This window comes from Raphanus sativus, chromosome 7 (assembly GCF_000801105.2).
Source record: "Raphanus sativus cultivar WK10039 chromosome 7, ASM80110v3, whole genome shotgun sequence".
NCBI classification, from domain to species: domain Eukaryota; kingdom Viridiplantae; phylum Streptophyta; class Magnoliopsida; order Brassicales; family Brassicaceae; genus Raphanus; species Raphanus sativus.
Genome location: NC_079517.1, coordinates 24,927,363 through 24,950,317, shown reverse-complemented (window position 1 = coordinate 24,950,317; position 22,955 = coordinate 24,927,363). Strand labels below are relative to the sequence as shown.

The window sequence follows — 22,955 nt, the reverse complement described above, 5'->3', positions numbered from 1 at the left end:
GTAGACGCAGACTCCTGCTCTAGGCGCGCCCCGGAACTGTTCGGCGAACGCGGCAAATCCTCGCAAAACTATTCCGACGATAGTCCAATCAATACTTTGCACTTTCGTAAAATAATCCTAGACAATACTTCACGAGACAGTTTCTGCGCGATTAAACTCGACAACATTTTACGAAACAGTTTCCGTAAAATTAACTCGACAACATTTTGTTTGAAAAAACTCTCGTAAAGTAAAAGCTCGGCAATATTTTACGAAAATATCATTTTGTAAAGAAAAACAATATCATAAGCTTCTTGACCTGACCAGTCACTCATAGCTTGACGAAATATCAAGCCTCACTCAAGTGACGTCTTGCCAATCATTTTCGCTTGTCCGCCCACCCTAGCCTTCTTCGAGTTTCGCCTACTTCTCCTCTTTGCTTCAACGATTCTGCACTATTCCTTCGGGTACATGGTCGATTTACCAACAGTACGAAGAAACGATGATATGAACTTAGGCGAAGACCTTTGACAATAAAAACGTTAGAAGATAAAGAGGTACGGACATGAGGCAATCTCGAGTATCAATGAGACTAAGGTACGTCCGACTTAGGAATTTTTATCATAGGAAAGGAATGGAACGTCTTTGTAAACTGCCGTAAAATTTAGGGAACTTAGAACCTAGGTGGAAAGTCCTAGCAGCTAAGTCTTAGGCATTTCTTCCAGTTTTGTTCTATTGTTTCTTGACTGCCTAGGCAGAACACGCAAACCGATCTAATCTCTCGAAAATCCGAGAAACGATCGTCGGCGCATTCTTGGCAATACTCATTCCGCTTCCGTGAGACTAATGGCTCGACGGTGAGCTACGAAATTAACGAATAACCTTCGGTAAAACTTCATGAGTAACCCGAAGCAACTTTCCGCCCAAAAAAGACAATCCACGATTTGTCGTAAAACGTCAAACGGATATTATGCAAGCAGTTTGTCGTATAACCCAAATCGGAAATCAATACGATAAACGAAACTAGATCCTAACAACCAAATGGGTTAAACGGAAAATCTTAAACTTATCATCAAATCGATTAAGTTCTATACGCCCCATAAAAAGCGGCACGAAAAGAAATGCTCGTAGCAAAGCTCCTAGAGCTATACGAGTCATTCTTACAAAAACAAATCTCAGAAGGCCAACACTTCACACGAAACATAGTGAAGTTAGACGCTTCCCCCCCCTGGTAAAATTTACGCGAACCCTTCGGTCCTAAATCCTCAACACAATTCGCCAAACTACTAAACGGCTGCGACAACGGATCCAGTATCCATAAAAACGATTATCACATCCAGACACATGTCTCTCATCGCTTACACCTAAAATCGCTCGCTAAAAAGTAGCATACGGACCAAGCGACAAAATCACAATCCGAAGTGACTACTCGGATTCTATCCTTAACACTTGACGAAAGTATAAATCAAATCATAAGCGAAAGCCCATAATCCTCTTATGGCATGAAGAAAAATAAAATCACAGCACTGCGAGACGTCGCTTCGTGCTCGGATAAACATTTTTCGATAACAAATTCATACGCCTTCAAAACGGCATCATTTCGTTGTTGCTGATCACAACAAACGAACTCTAACGTCCTAAACAGACAAGCCACCTAAGGGTAGGGCTCTTTTACATCCGACAAGGATCCCATAGCGCGCTATAACAAAAATCCAAATTTGGTTCAGCACTTCGTAAAGGAAGTAGCTCGATTCGTGCCCAGACAAATCATATAAGCCGATACCACTCGCGGATTTTAAAACGGTACGAATCAGGTTAAAATCACAACAGGCAAAACGAAAGCCGATTTGTCATCGCACAGCCTCAGTCTGAGAGTAAACCTAGGTCTTGCCCTAAACCCAGCCTTGCTGGTATCTTAACATCTCATAGGCAAAGCGTCAAACGACGCGAGATCCAAAACTTGTCTCTTCACTCAAGTCTGTACGTTCACGATTTTCGCGTAAATCGTAAACCGCAGGAAAATCTCGCTTTGTACGAACTACGGATACGGTGATCGTCAGGGAGGCAGGAATGAGACGACAACTCACCCCTGCCCCTCTAACTTCGACAAACAGAAGTTCTAAACGCAAAATATTTTATAAATGCATACCGCGAGTTCAATACAATGCCCTAAAAAGGGCAGGGACTCAAAGCCACCAACGGCAGTCCCGAAATCATACATAATGCAAACCAACGGCCGAAATGTAATCAAAATAAAAATCTCTAAAGGGATTGATAAACCTAGACGCTCCCCGGAGCATCACCTTCATCCTCAAAACTCACCCAAAGTAGGAACGGTCTCACCGTCGCCTCCATGGTCGCACCACCACTGCATGTCTCAGATGCGCCGGCTTCGCGATCCTTGACTGCGTGGTCCTGGTCCTCCGAACCCTCCGAATGCAGGACAAGGGTGCACACGGATTTCAGACCAGCAAGAATCGAGTCGAAGTTGAGCAACGAACTCACGGTCTTCCCGACGTCACGTTCAAGATCGCCAATCAAAGGTGATGTGGATTTCCGCAATGAAATACTCTTAGCCAAAAATTTCGATTTTCAACTCATAATCTTCCGCCCGCAAGATCGCTCCCGCATCTTGCATGCTGGGGGGCTACTGTTGGGGTCAAAAACGGTTATCTCGAAATCAACGGCTAATTCTATTTGTCATACGAAAGTATAAAGGAAGAAACGAGAAGTAATCTAAGTTTGGACAGGCCGAACGACAAGGAATCCTCCTTTAAACTTCAAGAGCCCGTTCTCTCAAACCGTGAGGACCCAGAGAACGATCAAGATATCAAATCGAAGCCCTCGTCGAGACGCACGTGCTGGTCCTGGCCGCCGGCGGCTAGCCCCCGTGCTGGTCCTGGCCGCCGGGCGGCTAAGCCCCCGTGCTGGTTCGGCCGCCGGGAAACTTCGAAGAGCCCGTTCTCTCAAACCGTGAGGACTCAGAAACGATCAAGATATCAAATCGAAGCCCTCGTCGAGACGCACGTGCTGGTCCTGGCCGCCGGCGGCTAGAGCCCGTGCTGGTTATGACCGCCGGGCGGCTAGCGCCCGTGCTGGTCCTGGCCGCCGGAAAACTTCGAAGAGCCCGTTCTCTCGACCGTGAGGACTCAAAACGATCAAGATATCGAATCGAAGCCCTCGTCGAGACGCACGTGCTGGTCCTGTCCGCCGGGCGGCTAACCCCCGTGCTGGCCGTGGCCGCCGGCGGCTAGCACCCGTGCTGGCCGTGGCCGCCGGCGGCTAGCCCCGTGCTGGCCGTGGCCGCCGGCGGCTAGCGCCCGTGCTGGCCGTGGCCGCCGGGCTGCTAGCCCCGTGCTGGCCGTGGCCCGCCGGGCGGCTACCCCGTGCTGGCCGTGGCCGCCGCGGCTAGCGCCCGTGCTGGCCGTGGCCGCCGGGCGGCTAGCCCCGTGCTGGCCGTGGCCGCCGGCGGCTAGCGCCCGTGCTGGCCGTGGCCGCCGGGCGGCTAGCCCCGTGCTGGCTCGGGTCTTCGGACAACAATCTCGGTACACGAATCCAGTCCCGGCAATCAGAAGTCTGTACTTCGAGCCTTTCCGAAGTCCTCGCAGGACGAATCATCGAGATTCCGCGTACGAAACTCCGGTTCTTACTCCAATCTAAGACCATCGGAAACATTTCGGAAACTCGTAAGATATCGACGGGAAGGAAGATCTTAGATCTCGTACGAAACGCAATGGTCATCTTAAGACACCACTCGTCTCAACTCTACGAACGAACGAAGAACTTCCAAAGAAATCGTAGAAAACAACAGAAGTCCTAGAGACGGCCCAAAAGGGACCAAACGCGATCGACAGTCTTGCCTACGATTATCAGAGATAGATACGACGATTTACGTTTATCTTTACGTAACAAGATGAATGCTAAATCGACGGAAGGATAAATGTCAATTTCCCGAAGATAAATGTCAAGTTTCCCGATAAACGTGGAGGCCGACGAAAATGGAAGAAAGCCCGCCTTGCGGCCCAGAAGGAGAATAGACCGTCATAAGAAGGAGTATATAAAGGAGCTTTGGGAGAGGAAAAAGAAGAGAGCAAAAAATCAGGAAGAGAGAGAGAGCAAAATCCTAGAGGGAAAGCAGATCCGAGATTTTAGACTGAGGGAACTTAGAACTTAGGTGGTTAGACTAGCAAGGCATGACCTAGACGTCTGGCGCCCTCCGTTCTGCCTTCATTCTTGTCCGCAGACTTCTGTTCCCTCGGAAGAATCTAACAATTCTTTTACTCAGAGTTCTGCACATAGAAACCCTAGGCGTTATTCTTGAACGCCCGTTTCTATGACAAACGCTCGTACTAGACGAACTCCGCCAGGCAGTTCGATCTCTTGTTCAAATCTTTCCAACTGAACTACGTCCGACTTGATCCTCGAAAGGGGTACGTAGGCAGCCTTTCTCAAGGTCCAGTCCCACTCTTAACAAACCCTTGTTGTACTTAGAGTTCCGCACATAGAAACCCTAGGCATTATTCTCGACATGCCCGTTTCTATGACTAACGCTCGTACTAGACGAACTCCGCCAGGCAGTTCGATCTCTGTTCAAACAACTCCAACTGAACTACGTCCGACTTGATCCTCGAAAGGGGTACGTAGGCAGCCTTCCTTAAGGTCCAGTCTCAAATCTTAATAAAACCTTTCTGCATTTATTTGATCACTTGTCGTTGGTTGTCGCAGAGAATCCGGACCTTCAGGGAAAGTTAGGTTTACTTAGCTTTCCTCCGTTTTACTTAATCAAAATCGACAGTGCGAATTTCGGTTCCCACAAGTTCCTCGCTCCATTTAGAATTTTTGAGATCGAGTCTCTTTTTTAGTTTGTTTAGTATCATTTTACTCGCGGCTTCGGCGTGTCCGCTACATTTCGGGTATCGAGGGCTTGCAAATTTTTTCTTGATTTTCCATTTGTCGCAGAAATCTTTAATAACTTTTGAGATGAATTGGGGTCCGTTATCTGTGACAATTTCGTATGGAAGACTGTGCCGACACACAATGTTTTTTCAGATGAATCTCGTCACTGTAGTTCCATTGATATTCTGGTATGCTTCAGCCTTGGTCCATTTTGTAAAGAAGTCGGTCATTACTAATATGAATCGTAGTTGTGCCGGTCCCGATGAGACGAAGGGTCCCACTATATCCATTGACCATTTCATGAATGGGTATGGTGACGATATTGTTGATAGCTTTTGCGTTGGTTGGTGTATCATGGGTGCATGTCGTTGGCATCTGTCGCACTTTGATGCGAACTGTTCGCTGTCGCTGACTATAGTTGGCCAGAAATAAGCGTGCTTTTTGATCTGATTGCTAAGGATCGTCCGCCCGAGTGATTTCCGCACGATTCGTCGTATATTTTCTTGAGGATGGTCGATGCCTCTTTTGGTGATGCACATAACAGATATGGTTCACCGAAGGTTCTTTTGAATAATTTTCCTTCCATAATGCAATAGCGCGAGCTTCGGGCTTTTATTTTTCGGGCCTCCCATCTTTCCGCCGGGAGCTCTCCTGTTTCGATATAATTGTGTATTGTGATTCTCCAATCTGGTCTGCTTTCGAGTTCTTTTTGGAAAGCCTTGTGTGGCTCGTTTTTTATTTCGTGATCAGGTTCCTCTTCGAGATTTACACGAGCAGGTGTTGCTCTCGTGGCGACTCCTGATCGGGTTCTCCGGGAAGATTCGTCAGGATTTCTTTCGCTTTGTGAAATCCCGAGTTCTTCCTCTCCGAGGTCATGAGTATTACTCTGAGATCTACTGCGAGTGACGATTTCTCCAATTAACGGGAGATTGTCTTCGTCGTTAGTGATCCCTCTACGCGGAAGATCTATAGTGGGTTGATCTATGCCTTCTACTGGTATTACCCTTCTTATGGTTGGATTCGACGTCGATGCTAACGCGGCGAGGGCGTCTGCTGACGAGTTTTTCTTCCCTCGGAATTCTCGTAAGCTCGAACTCGTCGAACTGTTGGGCGATCCCGCGTAGCACTGCCAGGTAAGCTTCCATCCTTTTGTTTTTGGCTTCGTACTCTTCGTGGAATTGGCTCGTGACGAGCTGCGAGTCGCTGAAGGCGCTTATTTTCCTAGCGCTGATGCTCTGAGGGAGTCAAAATCCAGCGATCAGGGATTCATACTCGGCCTCGTTGTTCGATGCGTTGAAGCCTAGACGGAAATACTGCTCGATCATTTCTCCTTTTGGGGATTCGAGTTGTATCCTAATACCTGACCCTTGCTTTGAGGAGGCTCCGTCAACATGGAGTCTCCATTTCCGGGTTTTGTCTGTAGCATCAGTTTCATTTGGAACAAGCTCGATAATAAAATCTGCTAGTACTTGTGCTTTCGAGCTCGTTCGACGTTTGTATTCGATGTCGTACTCTCCGAGCTCGATTGCCTATTTTGCTAGCCTTCCGGATTGGCTCGGGCTATGCAGAACCGTTCACAACTGTTGTGATGTCATTACAATGATCGAGTGGGATTGGAAGTACGGTCTTAATTTTTGTGCGGCGTTCACTACCGCTAAGGCTAGTTTTTCCATTACGGGATACATTGTTTCAGCATCAGAGAGAGATCTGCTGACGTAGTATACCGGATATTGTTCATTGTTTTACTCACGGACTAGTACTCCACTTACCGCGTGCTCCGAGGTCGCAACGTATAGGTATAGGAGTTCGCCATGGATGGGTTTAGAAAGGATGGGGGGCTCGTTTATGTAGGATTTGAGCTCGCAAAGAGCGTTGTATTCCGCGTTCCGTTCGAACTTCTTTTTTCCTTTCAGGAGGTCGTAAAACGGAAGACATCGATCCGTCGATCTCGAGAAAACGATTTAATGCAGCGATCTTTCCTGTGAGTCTTTGTACATCTTTAATCGACTTCGGGATAGAGTTTCGATGAGTGCTGAAATCTGTTTGGGATTGGCTTCGATTCCTCTTTTTGTCACGAGATATCCGAGGAATTCTCCAGACGCCACTCCAAACGTGCACTTGGTTGGGTTTAGTTTCATTCCGAACTTATTGAGAATGTTGAAACATTCTTGGAGTTGGAGAACGTGGTCGTTAGCCACTGAAGATTTTACCAGAATGTCGTCTATGTAGACCTGCATCGTTTTACCTAATTGGTGGAGAACATCTTATTTACCAACCTTTGGTAGGTAGCTCCGGCGTTCTTCAATCCGAAGGGCATTACTTTATAACAGTACGTTCATCGCTCGGTGATGAAGCTCGTTTTCTCTTGATCCTCGGGGTTCATGAGGATTTGGTTGTATCCGGAGAAGGCGTCCACGAAGGAGAGTAGCTCGTGTCCAGTCGTGGCTTCGACCAATCGATCTATATGAGGTAATGGAAAACTATTCTTTGGACATGCCTTGTTTAGGTCTGTGAAGTCAATGCAGACTCTCCACTTCCCGTTCTTTTTCTTGACGACGACTGGGTTAGCGAGCCAGTCTGGGTATTGGACTTCGCGAATCGATCCGATTTTTAACAATTTATTGACCTCGTCATTTATTGCCTTGGCTTTTTCTGGCCCTAGTTTTCTTCGTTTCTATTTGATCAGTTTAAATGTGGGGTCGGCATTTAGATCATGTGATGCGATGCCGATATCGATACCCGACATGTCGGCTGCAGACAATGTGAACATATTGATATTGTTTCTTAGAAAGACTATTAAGTTATCTTTAATTTTTGGTTGGAGATCGCGTCCAATGCTAACGCATTTCTACAGTGAGCGAGGGTCTAAGGAGACGGTACATGCGAGATCCTTTTCGGGGTCTCTTGTTAGGGATCTCGTACCACTGGTTGGTTCGTTCCTTGCGAGAACATCTTGCGGTACCCTGTCATGTAGTAGGATCGTGATTGCCTTTGGTTACCGTAGATGGTTTTCTCCCCGGTTGGAGATATAAATTTTACGCACTGGTGATAAATCGAGGGTACTGCCTTCATTCGATGAAGCCAAGGTTGTCCTAGGATGGCATCGAAAGGCGAGAGATCGTTCATCACTGAAAACTCGGTTTCTTGTTCGAGGTCGTATGTTTTGACGATGATCGCTATATTCCCTAATAGGGGTACGCTGCTTCCCCCGAAGCTAAAGAGAGGAGGCGCATATTTATCAATCACCACGTCAGGTCGATCGATTTTCTCGAGGGTTTCGTGCGACAACAAGTTGGCTACGCACCTAGAGTCAACGAGGACCTTCGAAATGGCTACGCCGGCGAGTTCTATCGTGATGGTCAGAGCATCATGATGGGGCATATCGAGTTTGGCATTTTTCGTATTGAGAGAAGGTTATCACGTTTTTATTTGAGGTCGTTTTTCCTAGTCGATGATCGCTTCCTGATTCAGGAGCAGAGTGACGATCGCGGGATGCTTGGAGGTCGTAGATCGTTTTGATCTCGATCTGTTGAATCCTTGTCCTTGTTGGTTAGGATCCATAATCGTGCTTAGAAATCTTAGATCGGGTTCTTAGCAAGGATGTTTTTTCGTTTATCTTTCCCACAGTTGGCGCCAAAATGAAGAACCTAAAGTCTACACTCAGTATTTTGTAGTGTTTGTAAAGTAAATTAGGGAATGAAAAAGGATGTAGGCAACGATATCCTTAGAACACAACGATGTAATCGGAAATCAGTTGACAAAAATTGACATTGATTGAATAAGAGATCGATTACAAGGAATAACAAAGAGATCGATTATAATAAAGAGATTGAACAAGATCGGCTTCTAAGATAAAGTAAGAAAGGTAAAAGTGTGTGATATGCTCTCTCTCTAGGATTTTCGTTGTGTCTCAAACGTCGATCTCTCTCTCCTTTTATAGTCTTGACTTCGCATCTCCGTAACGGACTCTGCGATCTCCGACTCCTCCATCGACTTCGTCATCACATCGAGCTCCTCTTGCGGGCCTCAATCTTGACGCCGGTTATTCTGGGACAGGCCCATTAGCCCGATTGCCCAAAATTGGGTCCAACAACGCGCGGACCAACTATGGGCCTTATCATCAAAACCCATTAGGTTAAGTGCTGATACAAAGAAGGAGACATCACGATAGAGATCTCTAAGCCAAGCTTCTGGGAGGCACGAGCCTCAAGCATCCAAGAAGGCTTCCATGGTGTCTCTTAGAGGATAGAGTAAGCTAGAGATGATATGTTGTTCTAATCTTATCTCTTAGCCATGTACTTCTCTTGTAATCTCTTTATACTCTCTATGGTTTGCATACCCATAAATAGAGAGAGTCTATGGTCCCATATGCTACAAATCTCCCAAGGAAGTTTTGTTAAGAGTTTAGATTGACTCTACAAGTGGTATCAGAACTATAAATTCCGCAATAGGATCTGTTGTCGGTTGTGTCTACAGAGATTTTTTTTCTCCGGCAGTCGTATGTGGTTCATCAGAACTAAACCTCTCTCCTGAGGTTTTGTAAAGTTTTCCCTCATGCAAGTACTAGTTTGCCTCACCGTGACCTCTTCCCTGGAATTTTCTCCATTCGTTCAACAGATTTACAAAGCCATATCTCTTGGTGGTGATGACATCGTACTCAGTGTGGGGCTATATTTTCTCTGCATTTCTGATCGGACCCTCCGGATCTGATCTTATCATGGACAACCCACAAAGAACAATCTCACCAACCATCTTATGCAGTTGCAGCTCTTTACCTTTACTTGATTAACAGTTCGGCTTGTTCTTTTTTTGATGGTGTTACTCTAGGTCGATGTTTGACCCTGCACCCACCTGTCGTTTTCCCTTTCTCAAGCCAACCAAAAAGGACAGGATTTCTTTGTCAACGTCGGGAGATAAATCATCTGGATCCCAACATTTTTTTTTCTCCGACAAACCTCTGGTATCCCTATACCCCCAGCCATAGAAATCCTTGGACCTGTTTGTTCCATCTCATTCGTGATGGTCAAAGCTGACATTTCTCTACTTTTCTTGTCATATAGAGGCCTTGGCGCATGATGCATCTTGAAAATGTGAGCCGGTCCAAATTCAGATTAGTGGAGAAAGTATGACCCTTAACATGTGTTTTGGGTTTGCTTTCATTAATTAAATGAACAAATATTTTCACTGAGTTCATTGTGGATTCTACCCAAATCGTTTTGCACAAGTTGTCATATCTCTCTTTATTGAAGAGATTAACGGTGTGTTGAATAATTCCGATTCTTTCATAATTCTCTTTTGAAGAGAAAACATTATCACCATACCTTCTTTTCATGAAAGGAGAAGTTGTTTCAGCCTTGTTTCCGAGCAAAGTTTGCAACTTATATAACAGTTTGTCATCTTGTGTAGCGCTCTCCGCGGGGCCAGAGGATGCAATCGAGATTAATTATGTTTTTAGGTAAGGGTTGAATTTCAACATCACAATATGCGATAAATTTTCAGCTGTCCAACTGTCGTGAAGACTCGTCTTGTTTTGAATTCGTTGTCATCTTCTCACGAAGATCTATCTATTTGCATTTATGTTGTTGTTCTATGTTATGATTTGTATCAAATAGGATGCTGAATTCCTTCTTTCGTTTTTTTAACACAATTTTTTTTCACTAATTAATTTCATAGACTACAATCATAAGAGGAAGTTAAGCATCCTCTTGAAAGAGAAAAATAAACTACAACAGCAAAAGAAACTAAACAGGATAATTCTTCAAAGGAAGTTGACAGTGAATTCAAGCCGAGACTTGAATGCATAGATAAATCTTTTACGAAAGAGTCGAACAGCAGAGATTTAGTCACATTTTGTAGTGACGTTGAGAGCCAATCCTCACCAACGAGACAGACCGAAGTAGTCTCAATTGCACCTTCGGGCCCCGTACAGACTGCTTCACAAGATAACAAACGGGTGAGTAAGCTGAAACACATGCTCGGTAAAAGACCCGAGATATCATCTCTTTTCATCGAAAAAAGGAATGGTTGTGAAATACTCTCCTTTTTTTAGAGGAGGATAGTGAACCCACCAAAAAAATCTTCATAAAAGAAAGATATAGCAATAATCTCACGACCCTGATGAACCCATCATAAATTATTAATTTACCCAGAAATACCATCACTCTAGTAGATTGTCGCAGGTTCAAAGTCATGGACTTGAGTTTTGGTAAGTGGGCATATGGACTTGCATCTTCAATAATAGTATTGGTCGAGACCCAACTACTTTTGAATATCATTTCTGAACGAAGACGGCTTAGACGGAGATGATGTAGATTTCGGATGAAAGATGGAGGAGAGGAAGTTGAATCGAACAAGTACACGGTGGCGGAGCGAGTGGGAGTGATTTCGACGAAAGGGGAAGCAAAGTCCAAAGAGAACCTTTAAACAGAGGATCGCGAGCAGAGACACAACTTGAGACGGCTTTCCGGGAACCCCAAGAGAAGCGAGCTGCAGAACAAACGGAGGACAACGAACACGAGCCTGAGACGGCTTTCCGAGAATCCCCATAGAAGCGAGCGGCAGAACAAACGGAGGACAACAAACACGAGCTTGAGATGGCTTCTCGAGAATCCCCATAGAAGCGAGCGGCGGAATAAATGAAGGACAACGAACACGAGCTTGAGACCAAGCAAGTTGAACAGGAGCTTGAGACCAAGCAAATCGAACCCATCACAGAAGAAAACAGATCCGGTGCAGAGCAAAGAAGAACCGGACCAGGAAACACGACGTAGACAACGTTGAAGCTAGAAAGGAGAAAAGAGGAACAACGGCGACGCCGGCGAGCTAAGTCGCCGCCGACATCGAGAATCGAACTCACGAACGGTGCCTAGGAAACCGTGGCGGAGAGAAAAAGGAAACTATCTGAGTTTCCTTCTTTCGTTTATATCCAAACAATTTAAGTAATGAAAGTAAGCAGTCTTCCAAAAAGAATTTCGTTAAAAGTTAAATTTCATATAACATTATTTCAACGTACAATAACCTTACAATAACATAAAAGTTTCCTTTCGAATTAGAGAAATAACAAAATTTATGTCCTTTTTGGCTACTGATTCAGCAATCAAAAAACATTAAAAAGAACATAAATCTGGAGAACTTAAAAACTTTTCACTGTAACAAATGAAACACAAAGAGATCAATCCAAGAGAGGATTCCTCTACTGTGGAGCAGGACACTTGAAGTCACGAGGTGGAGTCTTACCACAGTCGATAAGAAGCTCAAGAGCAATGGGAATAACCAGGTCAATATTGAGAAGCCTGGCTCTAATGCTGGTACAAAGACAAACCGCTGCGTCAAGATCCACTAAACCGTCAAGAAGCGGGCAACATTTCGCCTTGGCATAGCCTTTCCCTAGTCCAATGTTAATCAAACCGCCTAGCACGTCCACACATGCGCCTAGCTTCAGCACGTTGATTGAGCAAGTCTTAGGCTTAGGCGTTAGTGCTGGAGGTGGAGGAGGACATGGGGTTGGTGGCGGTGGAGGAGATGGGGTTGGCGGTGGCGGTGGCTTGACGTATGGTGGTGGGGGCGATGGGTTGGGGTGGCGGTGGCTTGACGTATGGTGGGGGGGGCGATGGAGTTGGTGGTGGCGGTGGCTTGACGTATGGTGGTGGGGGCGATGGAGTTGGTGGTGGCGGTGGCTGGATGTGTGGTGGTGGCGGTGATGGAGTTGGTGGTGGCGGTGGCTGGATGTGTGGTGGTGGGGCGATGGAGTTGGTGGTGGTGGTGACTTGACGTACGGTGGTGGTGGCTTGACGTACGGTGGTGGTGGCTTGACGTACGGTGGTGGAGGCGATGGGTTGGCGGTGGTGGTGGCTTGACGTACGGTGGTGGAGGCGATGGGGTTGGCGGTGGTGGTGGCTTGACGTACGGTGGTGGGGGCGATGGGGTTGCCGGTGTTGGTGGCTTGACGTATGGTGGTGGGGGGGAAGGGGTTGGAGGTGGCGGTGGCTTGACGTACGGGGGTGGGGGACATGGGGTTGGTGGTGGTGGTGGCGGTGGCGTGGGGGTGGAGGGCATGGATTGTGCGGTGGTGGAGGCGATGGTTTGGGAGGGTCACTACATTCGCAAGCGTTAGATATGGCGAGGAAACCAAAAAAGAAGTATCACAAAGGAGAGATTTTGTTTGTGAAGAAGCCCCATCTTGAGGTTTAGGGTTTGGTTCAGAGAGGAAATGATGAAGTAACTATTGAGTGTCTTCCTCTTTATATAGTGGTACCGAAAGGAATTTCTAAGATAGTTTTTTTTCTCTTTATGATAATTAATGTTCTCATTATCATCATCGTGATGATATGAACGTGCCAAATTGCGTTTTAAATAAGAGGACGACTGAAGTTGGAGTATAATATAATTACAATATACGTTAACAAAAATAAGTACGTAAAAGGCAAAAGGGTCTCGTCAGAGTTTCCGGAGTTTCCGTATGTTCGCGTAGTTGTACAAATTTGTGTGGGCCAATACTCAATAGTTACATTTCTTTTACATTGACTCAAGTTCTTCTATTACCACCGCTTGGTTGGTGACTGAAATATGTTAAAGTGAAATATTTGTTACTTATACAATGTATCATAAGCAAAATTTACATATTTGCTATAGCCGCTAAGGTTGGAAAACCAAGTGGCACTAACACATTTCCAAAAAGAATCGACAATATGGAGCTTTTTTTTTGGAAATGTTCGCGGTCTAAACAAATCTATAAAACAAGAAGTGGATTGAAGAGATGTAGTTTGATTTTGGTTGCTTGATAGAAACAAAACTGATAAAAAAGAAAAGTTCCAAAGATGTTGGGAAATATTTTTAATAATTGATCGATCTTAATATAAATATAGTAGGCTAGGAAAATGGTTTGTATGGAGGAACAACGTGAGACTCACTCCGTTCGTTAAGAACAATCATGTAACGCCCCGACCCGTCCACGGCTAATGGGCCAGCCACGCCCTATCTCTCGGCTAGTGGACCCCATCCTATCTGACGGCCGGTCGTTAATTTTCCAAAGGCTCGAAATCATCGTTTACTGACCTTGCAATCACCACCCGACCTTTCTCCGTGCTTTGGCCTCACTCACACGGTATCGCGAATCACTTCCCGATAGGTCACCCATCCTTTCACTACTCCATCCCAAGCACGCTTAACTCTGGAGTTCTAAACGGATGTGTGACGGAAAAGGTAAGTCGACTTTGGTAACATAGGTAGCCAAATCAATTCTCTTAAGCCTTTCCGTATATCACAACTCGGGATGTTACAATTCATCCCCTCTCAAAGAACGCAACATCCTCGTTGCGTCCTATGACAGGTCTCAAGACGCCTCTCAGGTCAGAACTGAGACAGCTAACCAGCTCTGATACCACTTGTAACGCCCGACCCGTCCATGGCTAATGAGCCACCCACGCCCGCTATCTCGGCCCGTGGGTCCCATCCCATCTGACGGCCGGTCGTTAATTTTCCAAAGGCTCGAAATCATCGTTTACTGACCCTGCAATCACCACCCGACCTTTCCATGTGCTTTGGCCTCACTCAAACGGTATCGCGAATCACTTTCCGATAGATCACCCATCCTTTCACTACTCCAGTCCAAGCACGCTTAACTCTGGAGTTCTAAACGGATGTGTGACGGAAAAGGTAAGTCGACTTTGGTGACATAGGTAGCTAAATCAATTCTCTTAAACCTTTCTGTATATCACAACTCGGAATGTTACAAATCAAATGATCACTTGTTCGGTGAAGCTGAAATCAATGGAGAAAGATTTTTTTTTTCTGTTCGTTTGTTTATGCATCAAACGAGGAGAAAGAGAGAAAGGAGCTGTGGAGAGATTTATGTGATCACCATAATGCTCCAATAATTGGCAATAAGCCATAGATGATTTTTGGCGATTTTAATAAAGCTTTGGACATGGCAGAGCATTCAAATTTTGATAGCTTACTTATGGTCACTTCAGGAATGAGAAGATTCCAAGATATGGTCAACCAATGCTTTCTAGCTGATATGTCTTATTGATATACCATGGATTTTATCCGTTTTTAACAATGGTATACTAGTATTTTATTATATATTTAATCTGTTTTCTAGCCTGTTAGGTACGTTTTCAGGTTCAGGAGCATTTTGTGAGAAAGTGATGTTTTTGGAGCATTTTGGAGTGCAAGAGATGATACACCCGAGTTGACCATTCAAGACTAAGTCGGAAGTCAACATTGCGATTATAATTGATCGATACTCATCTTGAGTTGTCGATCGATGTAGCTGAGAAGATCCGCGTACTAGAAGATTATAATCGATCGATACACATTCAGTGTTGTCGATCGATATCGAGGACGAAATGGTTTAGCCGACTACTTCACCAAAACTTCACCAAATTACAAGATTTCCCCTGACGAGTTTTTAACCTAATGGAAATGCTTAAATACTCATGCTAAGTGTTTTTGACGGCAGAACTGGAGAGACTTTGAACCTTGAAGCTTTTAACAACCCTCAAAGCAGAGAGTGTGAGAGAGAGACTAGAGTTTTATTTGTGCTTGAGAGATTGGATAGATTTCTCATCTCCTTTTGTATTTCTACTTTATTCTATCTATGCAATTCTTTCATCTATCTATTGTTATGAATTGCTTAGCTATGTCTGAGTAGTCTACTTGTTAGATCTAGGGTTTGAATAGGTTTGTGGGATTAGCCCCAAACTATAATTGCTAAGTTGTGATACTCATCAAATGGATTGCACCCTATGCTTGTTTTAGATTAGCTAACTAGAACATAGATCACTAGGATCTTAGATTATCTTGAATTATCCATTTGAGCGATGCCTGTCTCCCGTTGAGAAGAACGACAGTTCCTCCTTGAGACCTTGTGGTCATATTCGGCTCGCGCCTAGGCAGATCTAGAAGCCGTCGATCGATATCCCGACAGGTGAATCGATCGGCGCTGCGAAAGGTGTATCGCTCGATATCTCAAAAGGATATCGATCGACTCTTTTTCTGTGTCATCATGCGAAAGGTGTGGCCAGAGATCTAGATATTTTAACCAGTGATACATCACATATGTTAAGCGGCTGAGATCTATAGTATCATGCAAGCAACTTGTTAAAGCATTTATAGAGATTATAATCTCCATTCCTGAATAGAAACTCTATGTCTAGCACTCTTTATCACATTTAAACAACCCATCATATTGTTAGTTAGAGCAACTACCTTGCTCATTTTAGGAATTGTTATTTTCATTTCTATTATATAAACCAACCTTGCCTAGGATTGATTAGTAGATTTTATTTAATTGGTTCCCTAGCTCCTCGTGATTCGATCCCTAAGTACTACAGCTGTACCTCTTATTTGAGAGAGTAAGCTCTACTGGATAATTTGAGCACTAAATCACGTCCAGACATCCTAAATCACGTCCAGGACAACCACAACACCAACACAAGGGAGGATACAGTTCCTCAACACTTCGGTAAACCTAGACATTCACCATCAATCGACATCGTTTCAACACCATCGATCGACGGTGGATATCCCAGATCGATCGACATACCAAGAGTCAGATCGCCCGACAGACGATTGGAGTTTGGACGACGTGCCTTCAATACTGATGGATCCAGAAGATTCAAGTGGGAAGCTAAGGATGAATATGGTGTCTACAGAGATGAGTTTGGCTATGCTAGAGGAGTTGATGGTGAGATCATCCATGTTACCAAGGAGCAAGTAAAGAGATTCTGGATAGAGCATCTCTTTTTCACAGAGGTTGCTTACGCCTTCCAATACACACACGCCCTTACATGCATACACACCACCACCAGTACCCTACAGTAGAGAGGAGATAGATGATATGGTGACTGATGTATGGAGAGCTCAAGCACACCTTGAGGCAAACATGAACACATTGGTGGAAGACACTATCCAGCCTTTGGATGTCAGTTACAAGGACTTCCAGAATGATATGGCTGAGATAAGAGTGGAGCTTGGAAACATATTGACCATTCTTGAGAAAGAGGCTATGCCACCAGTATCGACCGACAGAGTACGAGTACCATCGGTCGACATCGGCAAGACTACATCCATGGACCAACCAGAATGTTCATCACCTAAGAAAGATGAATGGGAGGTTGCTTACATCAATACACGGATTGGAGACGTCTACAGCCCTCTCAACAACAATGTCGAATGGTTAAGCAAGAGGATCGATCTTCTACAGAAAGAGTTGGACACAATTCGCCAGAATGACCAAGCTCAGAATGCTACTTTTCCATCGATCGACGCACTGAACTCATCATCGATCGACACGAGGTTCGCAGAACTGGAAGATAGGATGAAATCGTACGTAAGGAAGCATGAACTTTTCAGTTCACCTATCCAGCGATTCCAGGCCACAATGTCACGACAGCTGAACGAGCTACAAAGAGACATGAGCATAGTTCAAGATCATCTTGGCCTTCGTGACAACACGGCAACATCGATCGACAGGTCTAGAGCAACATCGATCGACATCGAGCCACCACCAGCGAGAAGAGAATGCACTACAGCAGCGGTTGATGAACTTCGACATGAGCTGTACGAGGCTATGGATGCCATGGAGAGGAGACTCCACGGGACCTGTGATACCATTGATTATACTGTTAACGAACGAGTTAACAGCCTATGCAGAACTACTCGCCATATGAAGGGCAATATACGTACTATGCAGTACCAAGGACAATGCTCTCAGTCGATCGACACAGTAGATTCCGAGTCGACCGACAGACCCCTCAGCGAAATGACCGACGCGCATCTCGTCGCATCGATCGACACCGAGTCTTTGGCAGACCGAGATCAGTTTATTCTTGACAGGATCGATGCATTACAGAGTGAGCTGAAATTATTGTCCGTACATACCTACCAGACCATCGACAGGAAGGTTGACAACATCGAATACATCGAGAATTCTGTGAGGAAACTTCAAGATACAGTCCTCCAGATAGATAAGAAACAACTACGAGCGGATGATGCCACAAGAAGCTTCGTCGCCACATGGTTCAATAGTAGGAGACATAAGATTGATGATTGCTGTCCGGCAATTAGCAGTTTCTGCACCCCATGAGTCACTCACCTACCACAGTCAAGCTAAATGACTATAACAAAGCGCTGAGTGGGAGGCAACCCACTATTAGGTTTTCTTTTTCTTTATTTTATTTGATTTTTCATTTTTTCTTTTATTTTTTTTTCGGATTTATTTTGCAGTTTTATTAGATTCAAGTAGAATGATAATTTCATCGACCGACATTCACCATTCATATCGCTCGACACCACACGACCATTACTAACGATCGACGTATACCACTACGAATCGATCGACATCTTTTCGATCAGGTTTGTTCATTCTAACTTGTTGTATTCATTAATTATGCTTTATTTTATTTACCTCACCACCGGCTGTGTTACACTGGGACAGTGTAATTTAAGTCTGGGGGGGGGAGTTTACTAATATGTGTTTTTATTTTGGTTTTTATTTAAATTGTTTTTCAAAATTATTTTTCGCATAAGTATTATAGGAACATTGATATGAATTTATATTTGATTGTCTGACCACTCTTTAGCACCATTCTAGATTACTGATTGCAGATAGTACTAAAGATGCTAAAGTGGATCAACTTGCCATCTATATTCACTAGCTAAGATTGTTTGAAGGAACCAAATCTGACCTCCAACACTAATACGGACTTATTTGCTTGTCTTGGGGCTTGGATATCACTGGATCGGAATCCTCCTACAAGTCTGGAAGGTAAAAAGTCTGTGTGTTTCTGGTTCCCTTCCTTCTCTCTCTTCGGCATCTCGAGATCTAAGTTTATGTTATAAAAGATTGAAATGATTTCTTGAGAGGCAGAGGGGTAGGAGTGATTCCTGCGACCCCAGTATTCTAAATCTCAAGGATGATCACACATTGTGGAAACGAGGGATATGTTGAGTACCGAACCCCATTATTCGCTACACTTTGCCAAAAATGTATGAGTTACAATGCAAATGTCAATGAGATGGACTAGATGACCTATGTGGCATCGAAATCTGTTGAAATTGAAACTAATAAGAGATTCAGAGAAGAGAGAAGCGGGGAGAAAGGGATCAGAGAAGACTACCTGTGTGTTCAGATACTTGTTTGAGTTGAATCCATGTGTCCTTTAATCGATACTCCCAAGGTAAAGCCTGCACTTTTATTTTATGTTAAGAAATGAGGTTAGTAGAGGGGAATGTCAGATGAGAATTGCTAAGTTGTTGACTAGATGAGTTTGGTTGCTAAGCTAGGATAAGGCAGAATGAACTTCTGTGATTAGGATGTTTAGACATGAATTGCAAACCCGTAGAGTGATGACTTCAATATGTTGAATCCTTGAGTTCCTACTATTTCCAAACCTTTTCCAAAGACTACTGTTTTTGCTTGAGGACAAGCAAAGGAGTAAGTCTGGGGGAGTTGATATACCATGGATTTTACCCGTTTTTAACCATGGTATACTAGTATTTTATTATATATTTAATCTGTTTTCTAGCCTGTTAGGTATGTTTTCAGGTTCAGGAGCATTTTATGAGAAAGTGATGTTTTGGAGCATTTTGGAGTGCAAGAGATGATACACCCGAGTTGACCATTCAAGACTAAGTCGGAAGTCAACATTGCGATTATAATCGATCGATACTCATCTTCAGTTGTTGATCGATGTAGATGAGAAGATCCGCGAACTAGAAGATTATAATCGATCGATACACATTCAGTGTTGTCGATCGAAATCGAGGACGAAATGGTTTAGCCGATTACTGCACCAAGACTTCACCAAATTACAAGATTGCCCCTGACGAGTTTTTAACCTAATGGAAATGCTTAAATACTCCTGCTAAGTGTTTTTGACGGCAGAACTGGAGAGACTTTGAACCTTGAAGCTTTTAACAACCCTCAAAGAAGAGAGTGTGAGAGAGAGACTAGAGTTTTATTTGTGCTTGAGAGATTGGAGAGATTTCTCATCTCCTTTTGTATTTCTACTTTATTCTATCTATGCAATACTTTCATCTATCTATTGTTATGAATTGCTTAGCTATGTCTGAGTAGTCTACTTGTTAGATCTAGGGTTTGAATAGGTTTGTGGGATTAGCCCCAAACTATAATTGCTAAGTTGTGATACTCATCAAATGGATTGCACCCTATGCTTGTTTTAGATTAGCTAACTAGAACATAAATCACTAGGATCTTAGATTATCTTGAATTATCCATTTGAGCGATGCTTGTCTCCCGTTGAGAAGAACGACAGTTCCTCCTTGAGACCTTGTGGTCATATTCGGCTCGCGCCTAGGCAGATCTAGAAGCCGTCGATCGATATTCCGACAGGTGAATCGATCGGCGCTGCGAAAGGCGTATCGCTCGATATCTCAAAAGGATATCGATCGACTCTTTTTCTGTGTCATCATGCGAAAGGTGTGGCCAGAGATCTAGATATTTTGACCAGTGATACATCACATATGTTAAGCGGCTGAGATCTATAGTATCATGCAAGCAACTTGTTAAAGCATTTATAGAGATTATAATCTCCATTCCTGAATAGAAACCCTATGTCTAGCACTCTTTATCACATTTAAACAACCCATCATATTGTTAGTTAGAGCAACTACCTTGCTCATTTTAGGAATTGTTATTTTCATTTCTATTATATAAACCAACCTTGCCTAGGATTGATTAGTAGATTTTATTTAATTGGTTCCCTAGCTCCTCGTGTTTCGATCCCTAAGTACTATAGCTGTACCTCTTATTTGAGAGAGTAAGCTCTACTGGGTAATTTGAGCACTATCACTTATCATGGACTTCTATTTACATGGAGCAACAAAAGTGGATCTGGTCTCATCTCAAAAATTTGGACAGGGTTTTAGTAAATGAACTTTGGAGTCAAGTCTATCTTTCTTCTTACTCGGTGTTTGGAGTAGGAAGATGTTCTGATCACATGAGATGCCGAATTCAAATATCAACTCACAAAGTTAGGCTAACCGAAAGCCTTTCAAATTTGTTAACGCAGTAACTTCTCTTGATGACTTGCCAATGGTGCTTGATTATTGGACACATACAGAACCAATCTCCCTCTCTGCATCATCATTATTCAGTTTTTCTAAGAAGCTCAAAGGTCTAAAACCTTTAATTAGGAATCTGGCTAAAGAAATAATGGCTAACCCCGTGAAGAACTCAAAGAAGCTCATGCTGATCTCTGCCTCAAACAAGAAAAAAATCTGCTCCATCCATCATCTGAGAAATTGAAAGGGACAATACAACTTTTATAAGATGGGAATTAGTTTCTGGGTTGGAAGAAAATTCCGTAAAGCCGAGATCAAATTTCACTGGTTAACGATAGGGTATCAGAACAACAAAACTTATCATCAAGTTATTGCTACAAGAGAAGCAATGAATAGTATCACATAAGTCCTATGTTGAGATGGTACTTTAACTAGAGAAGAAGATGAAATAAAAGCACAAGCATCAGAGTTTCTGCAGGAATTCCTTCAACACCAACCAAAAGACTTTGAAGGCATGACAATGGACATTCACCAGAAGCTGCTTCCCTTCCCTTGCTCAGACTCTAATTCACTGGTGCTATTACTGACTGTTACTAAGGAAGAAAGAAAGGATGTTCTATTTGCCATGCCAACTAATAAATCTCCTGGACCAGGTGGTCTCAACGCAGAATTTTATAAATCTACATGGGGAATCATTGGATCAGAGTTTGTGACTGCAATTCAAGCTTTTTTGATAAAGGGTTTCTTCCTAAGGGGATAAACTCTACAATCTTGGCATTGATACCGAAAAACAGATGCGATGGCGAAGAAGGACTACAGACCTACATCATGCTGCAACGTCAGTTATAAGGTGATATCCAAACTCTTAGCCAACATGCTAAGAAGATCTTTCCGCAGTTTATTTCGGCAAATCAGTCAGCTTTTGTAAGTGAAAGGCTTTTTATCGAAGATCTTCTTCTGGCTTCTGAACTTATGAAAGATTATCACTAAGAAACTTTCTCATCTCCATGTACCATCAAAATAGACATATTAAAGGCAGGTAGTCAAATATCCTATCTGCAACTCCTTGCAGCAGTAAGATGCATCCCTATCAAGAGAGTATGAGAACAACTTGCAAAACATATAGTCTTCAAAGACACCATTCAGATTGACGCTCGTCATTAGTTCCTCAAATCACTCTTAATGGTCCAGGGGATGCTCATTAGGAAGACAATGAAAAGGGTGCTGCCCCACAAGAGTGTAGTACACGGGTTTAAGCTCAAAGTCATTTCTATGGAATGATGAAGTTTGAATTGCATACCTGTTAGCATAGAGCTGATCAGGTATGTTTTAATCTCCAAGTGTTCTCTGTTGAACAGCTCCACAATTTACCAACATTCTTAGCAACAACAATCACACCATGGATTCTGACCCCTTCTTCATCATTTTTTTCTCCAGATCTGTTGCGTGCATGACCATCTTGGTCTCGTAAGACTCCATGTTCATCAGCCACTAACACAAGCCGGTTAACCATTACTGGAGTTTCACATACGGTGTCCATCGCCACTGTATAGTGTAGCTCGACGCTCCTATCCGTGAGGTGTCGATAGATACTTCAAGGGTGTCGCTCAACACTGATCTTGTGGCCTTAGAGTTCATGCGTTCCAACTTAAGTATCTCATGGTTTGAATGATTCAAAAGATCTATTCCCTTGTTGCTTTTGGTATGGCAATGCATGTACCTGAAACACATAAGAAAAGAAAATAAGAAACAAAAAAAATAGTCTAAACCCTACACCTAGTCTAATGGTGAATGAAGAGTCCTCGCAAAAGGCACCAACCTTTGATATACTCAAATTTTTTCCTTGCGATACAACACTTATGGATCAAATCAACAGAGACTCTGATCACTCAATAGACTCATAGTTATTAGATTAAGCTAGATCAATAATTAAAAAGCAGTTAAAAGTAAGAAAGTAGAACGATTGTAAAACAGATGGAAGAAAGTGTATGATTCAGAGAAATTAATTATGTAATTCATAATTGCAGCCAAACAGATACCAAGGGTTTATG

The 22,955-nt window shown here is 43.6% G+C and overlaps 1 pseudogene; it reads right to left on the bottom strand.

The window, feature by feature from the left end:
* Positions 1 to 10,602: 10,602 nt before the first annotated feature.
* On the bottom strand, positions 10,603 to 13,096 carry LOC108816654 (leucine-rich repeat extensin-like protein 3; annotated as a pseudogene).
* Between the last annotated feature and the right edge of the window lie 9,859 nt (positions 13,097 to 22,955).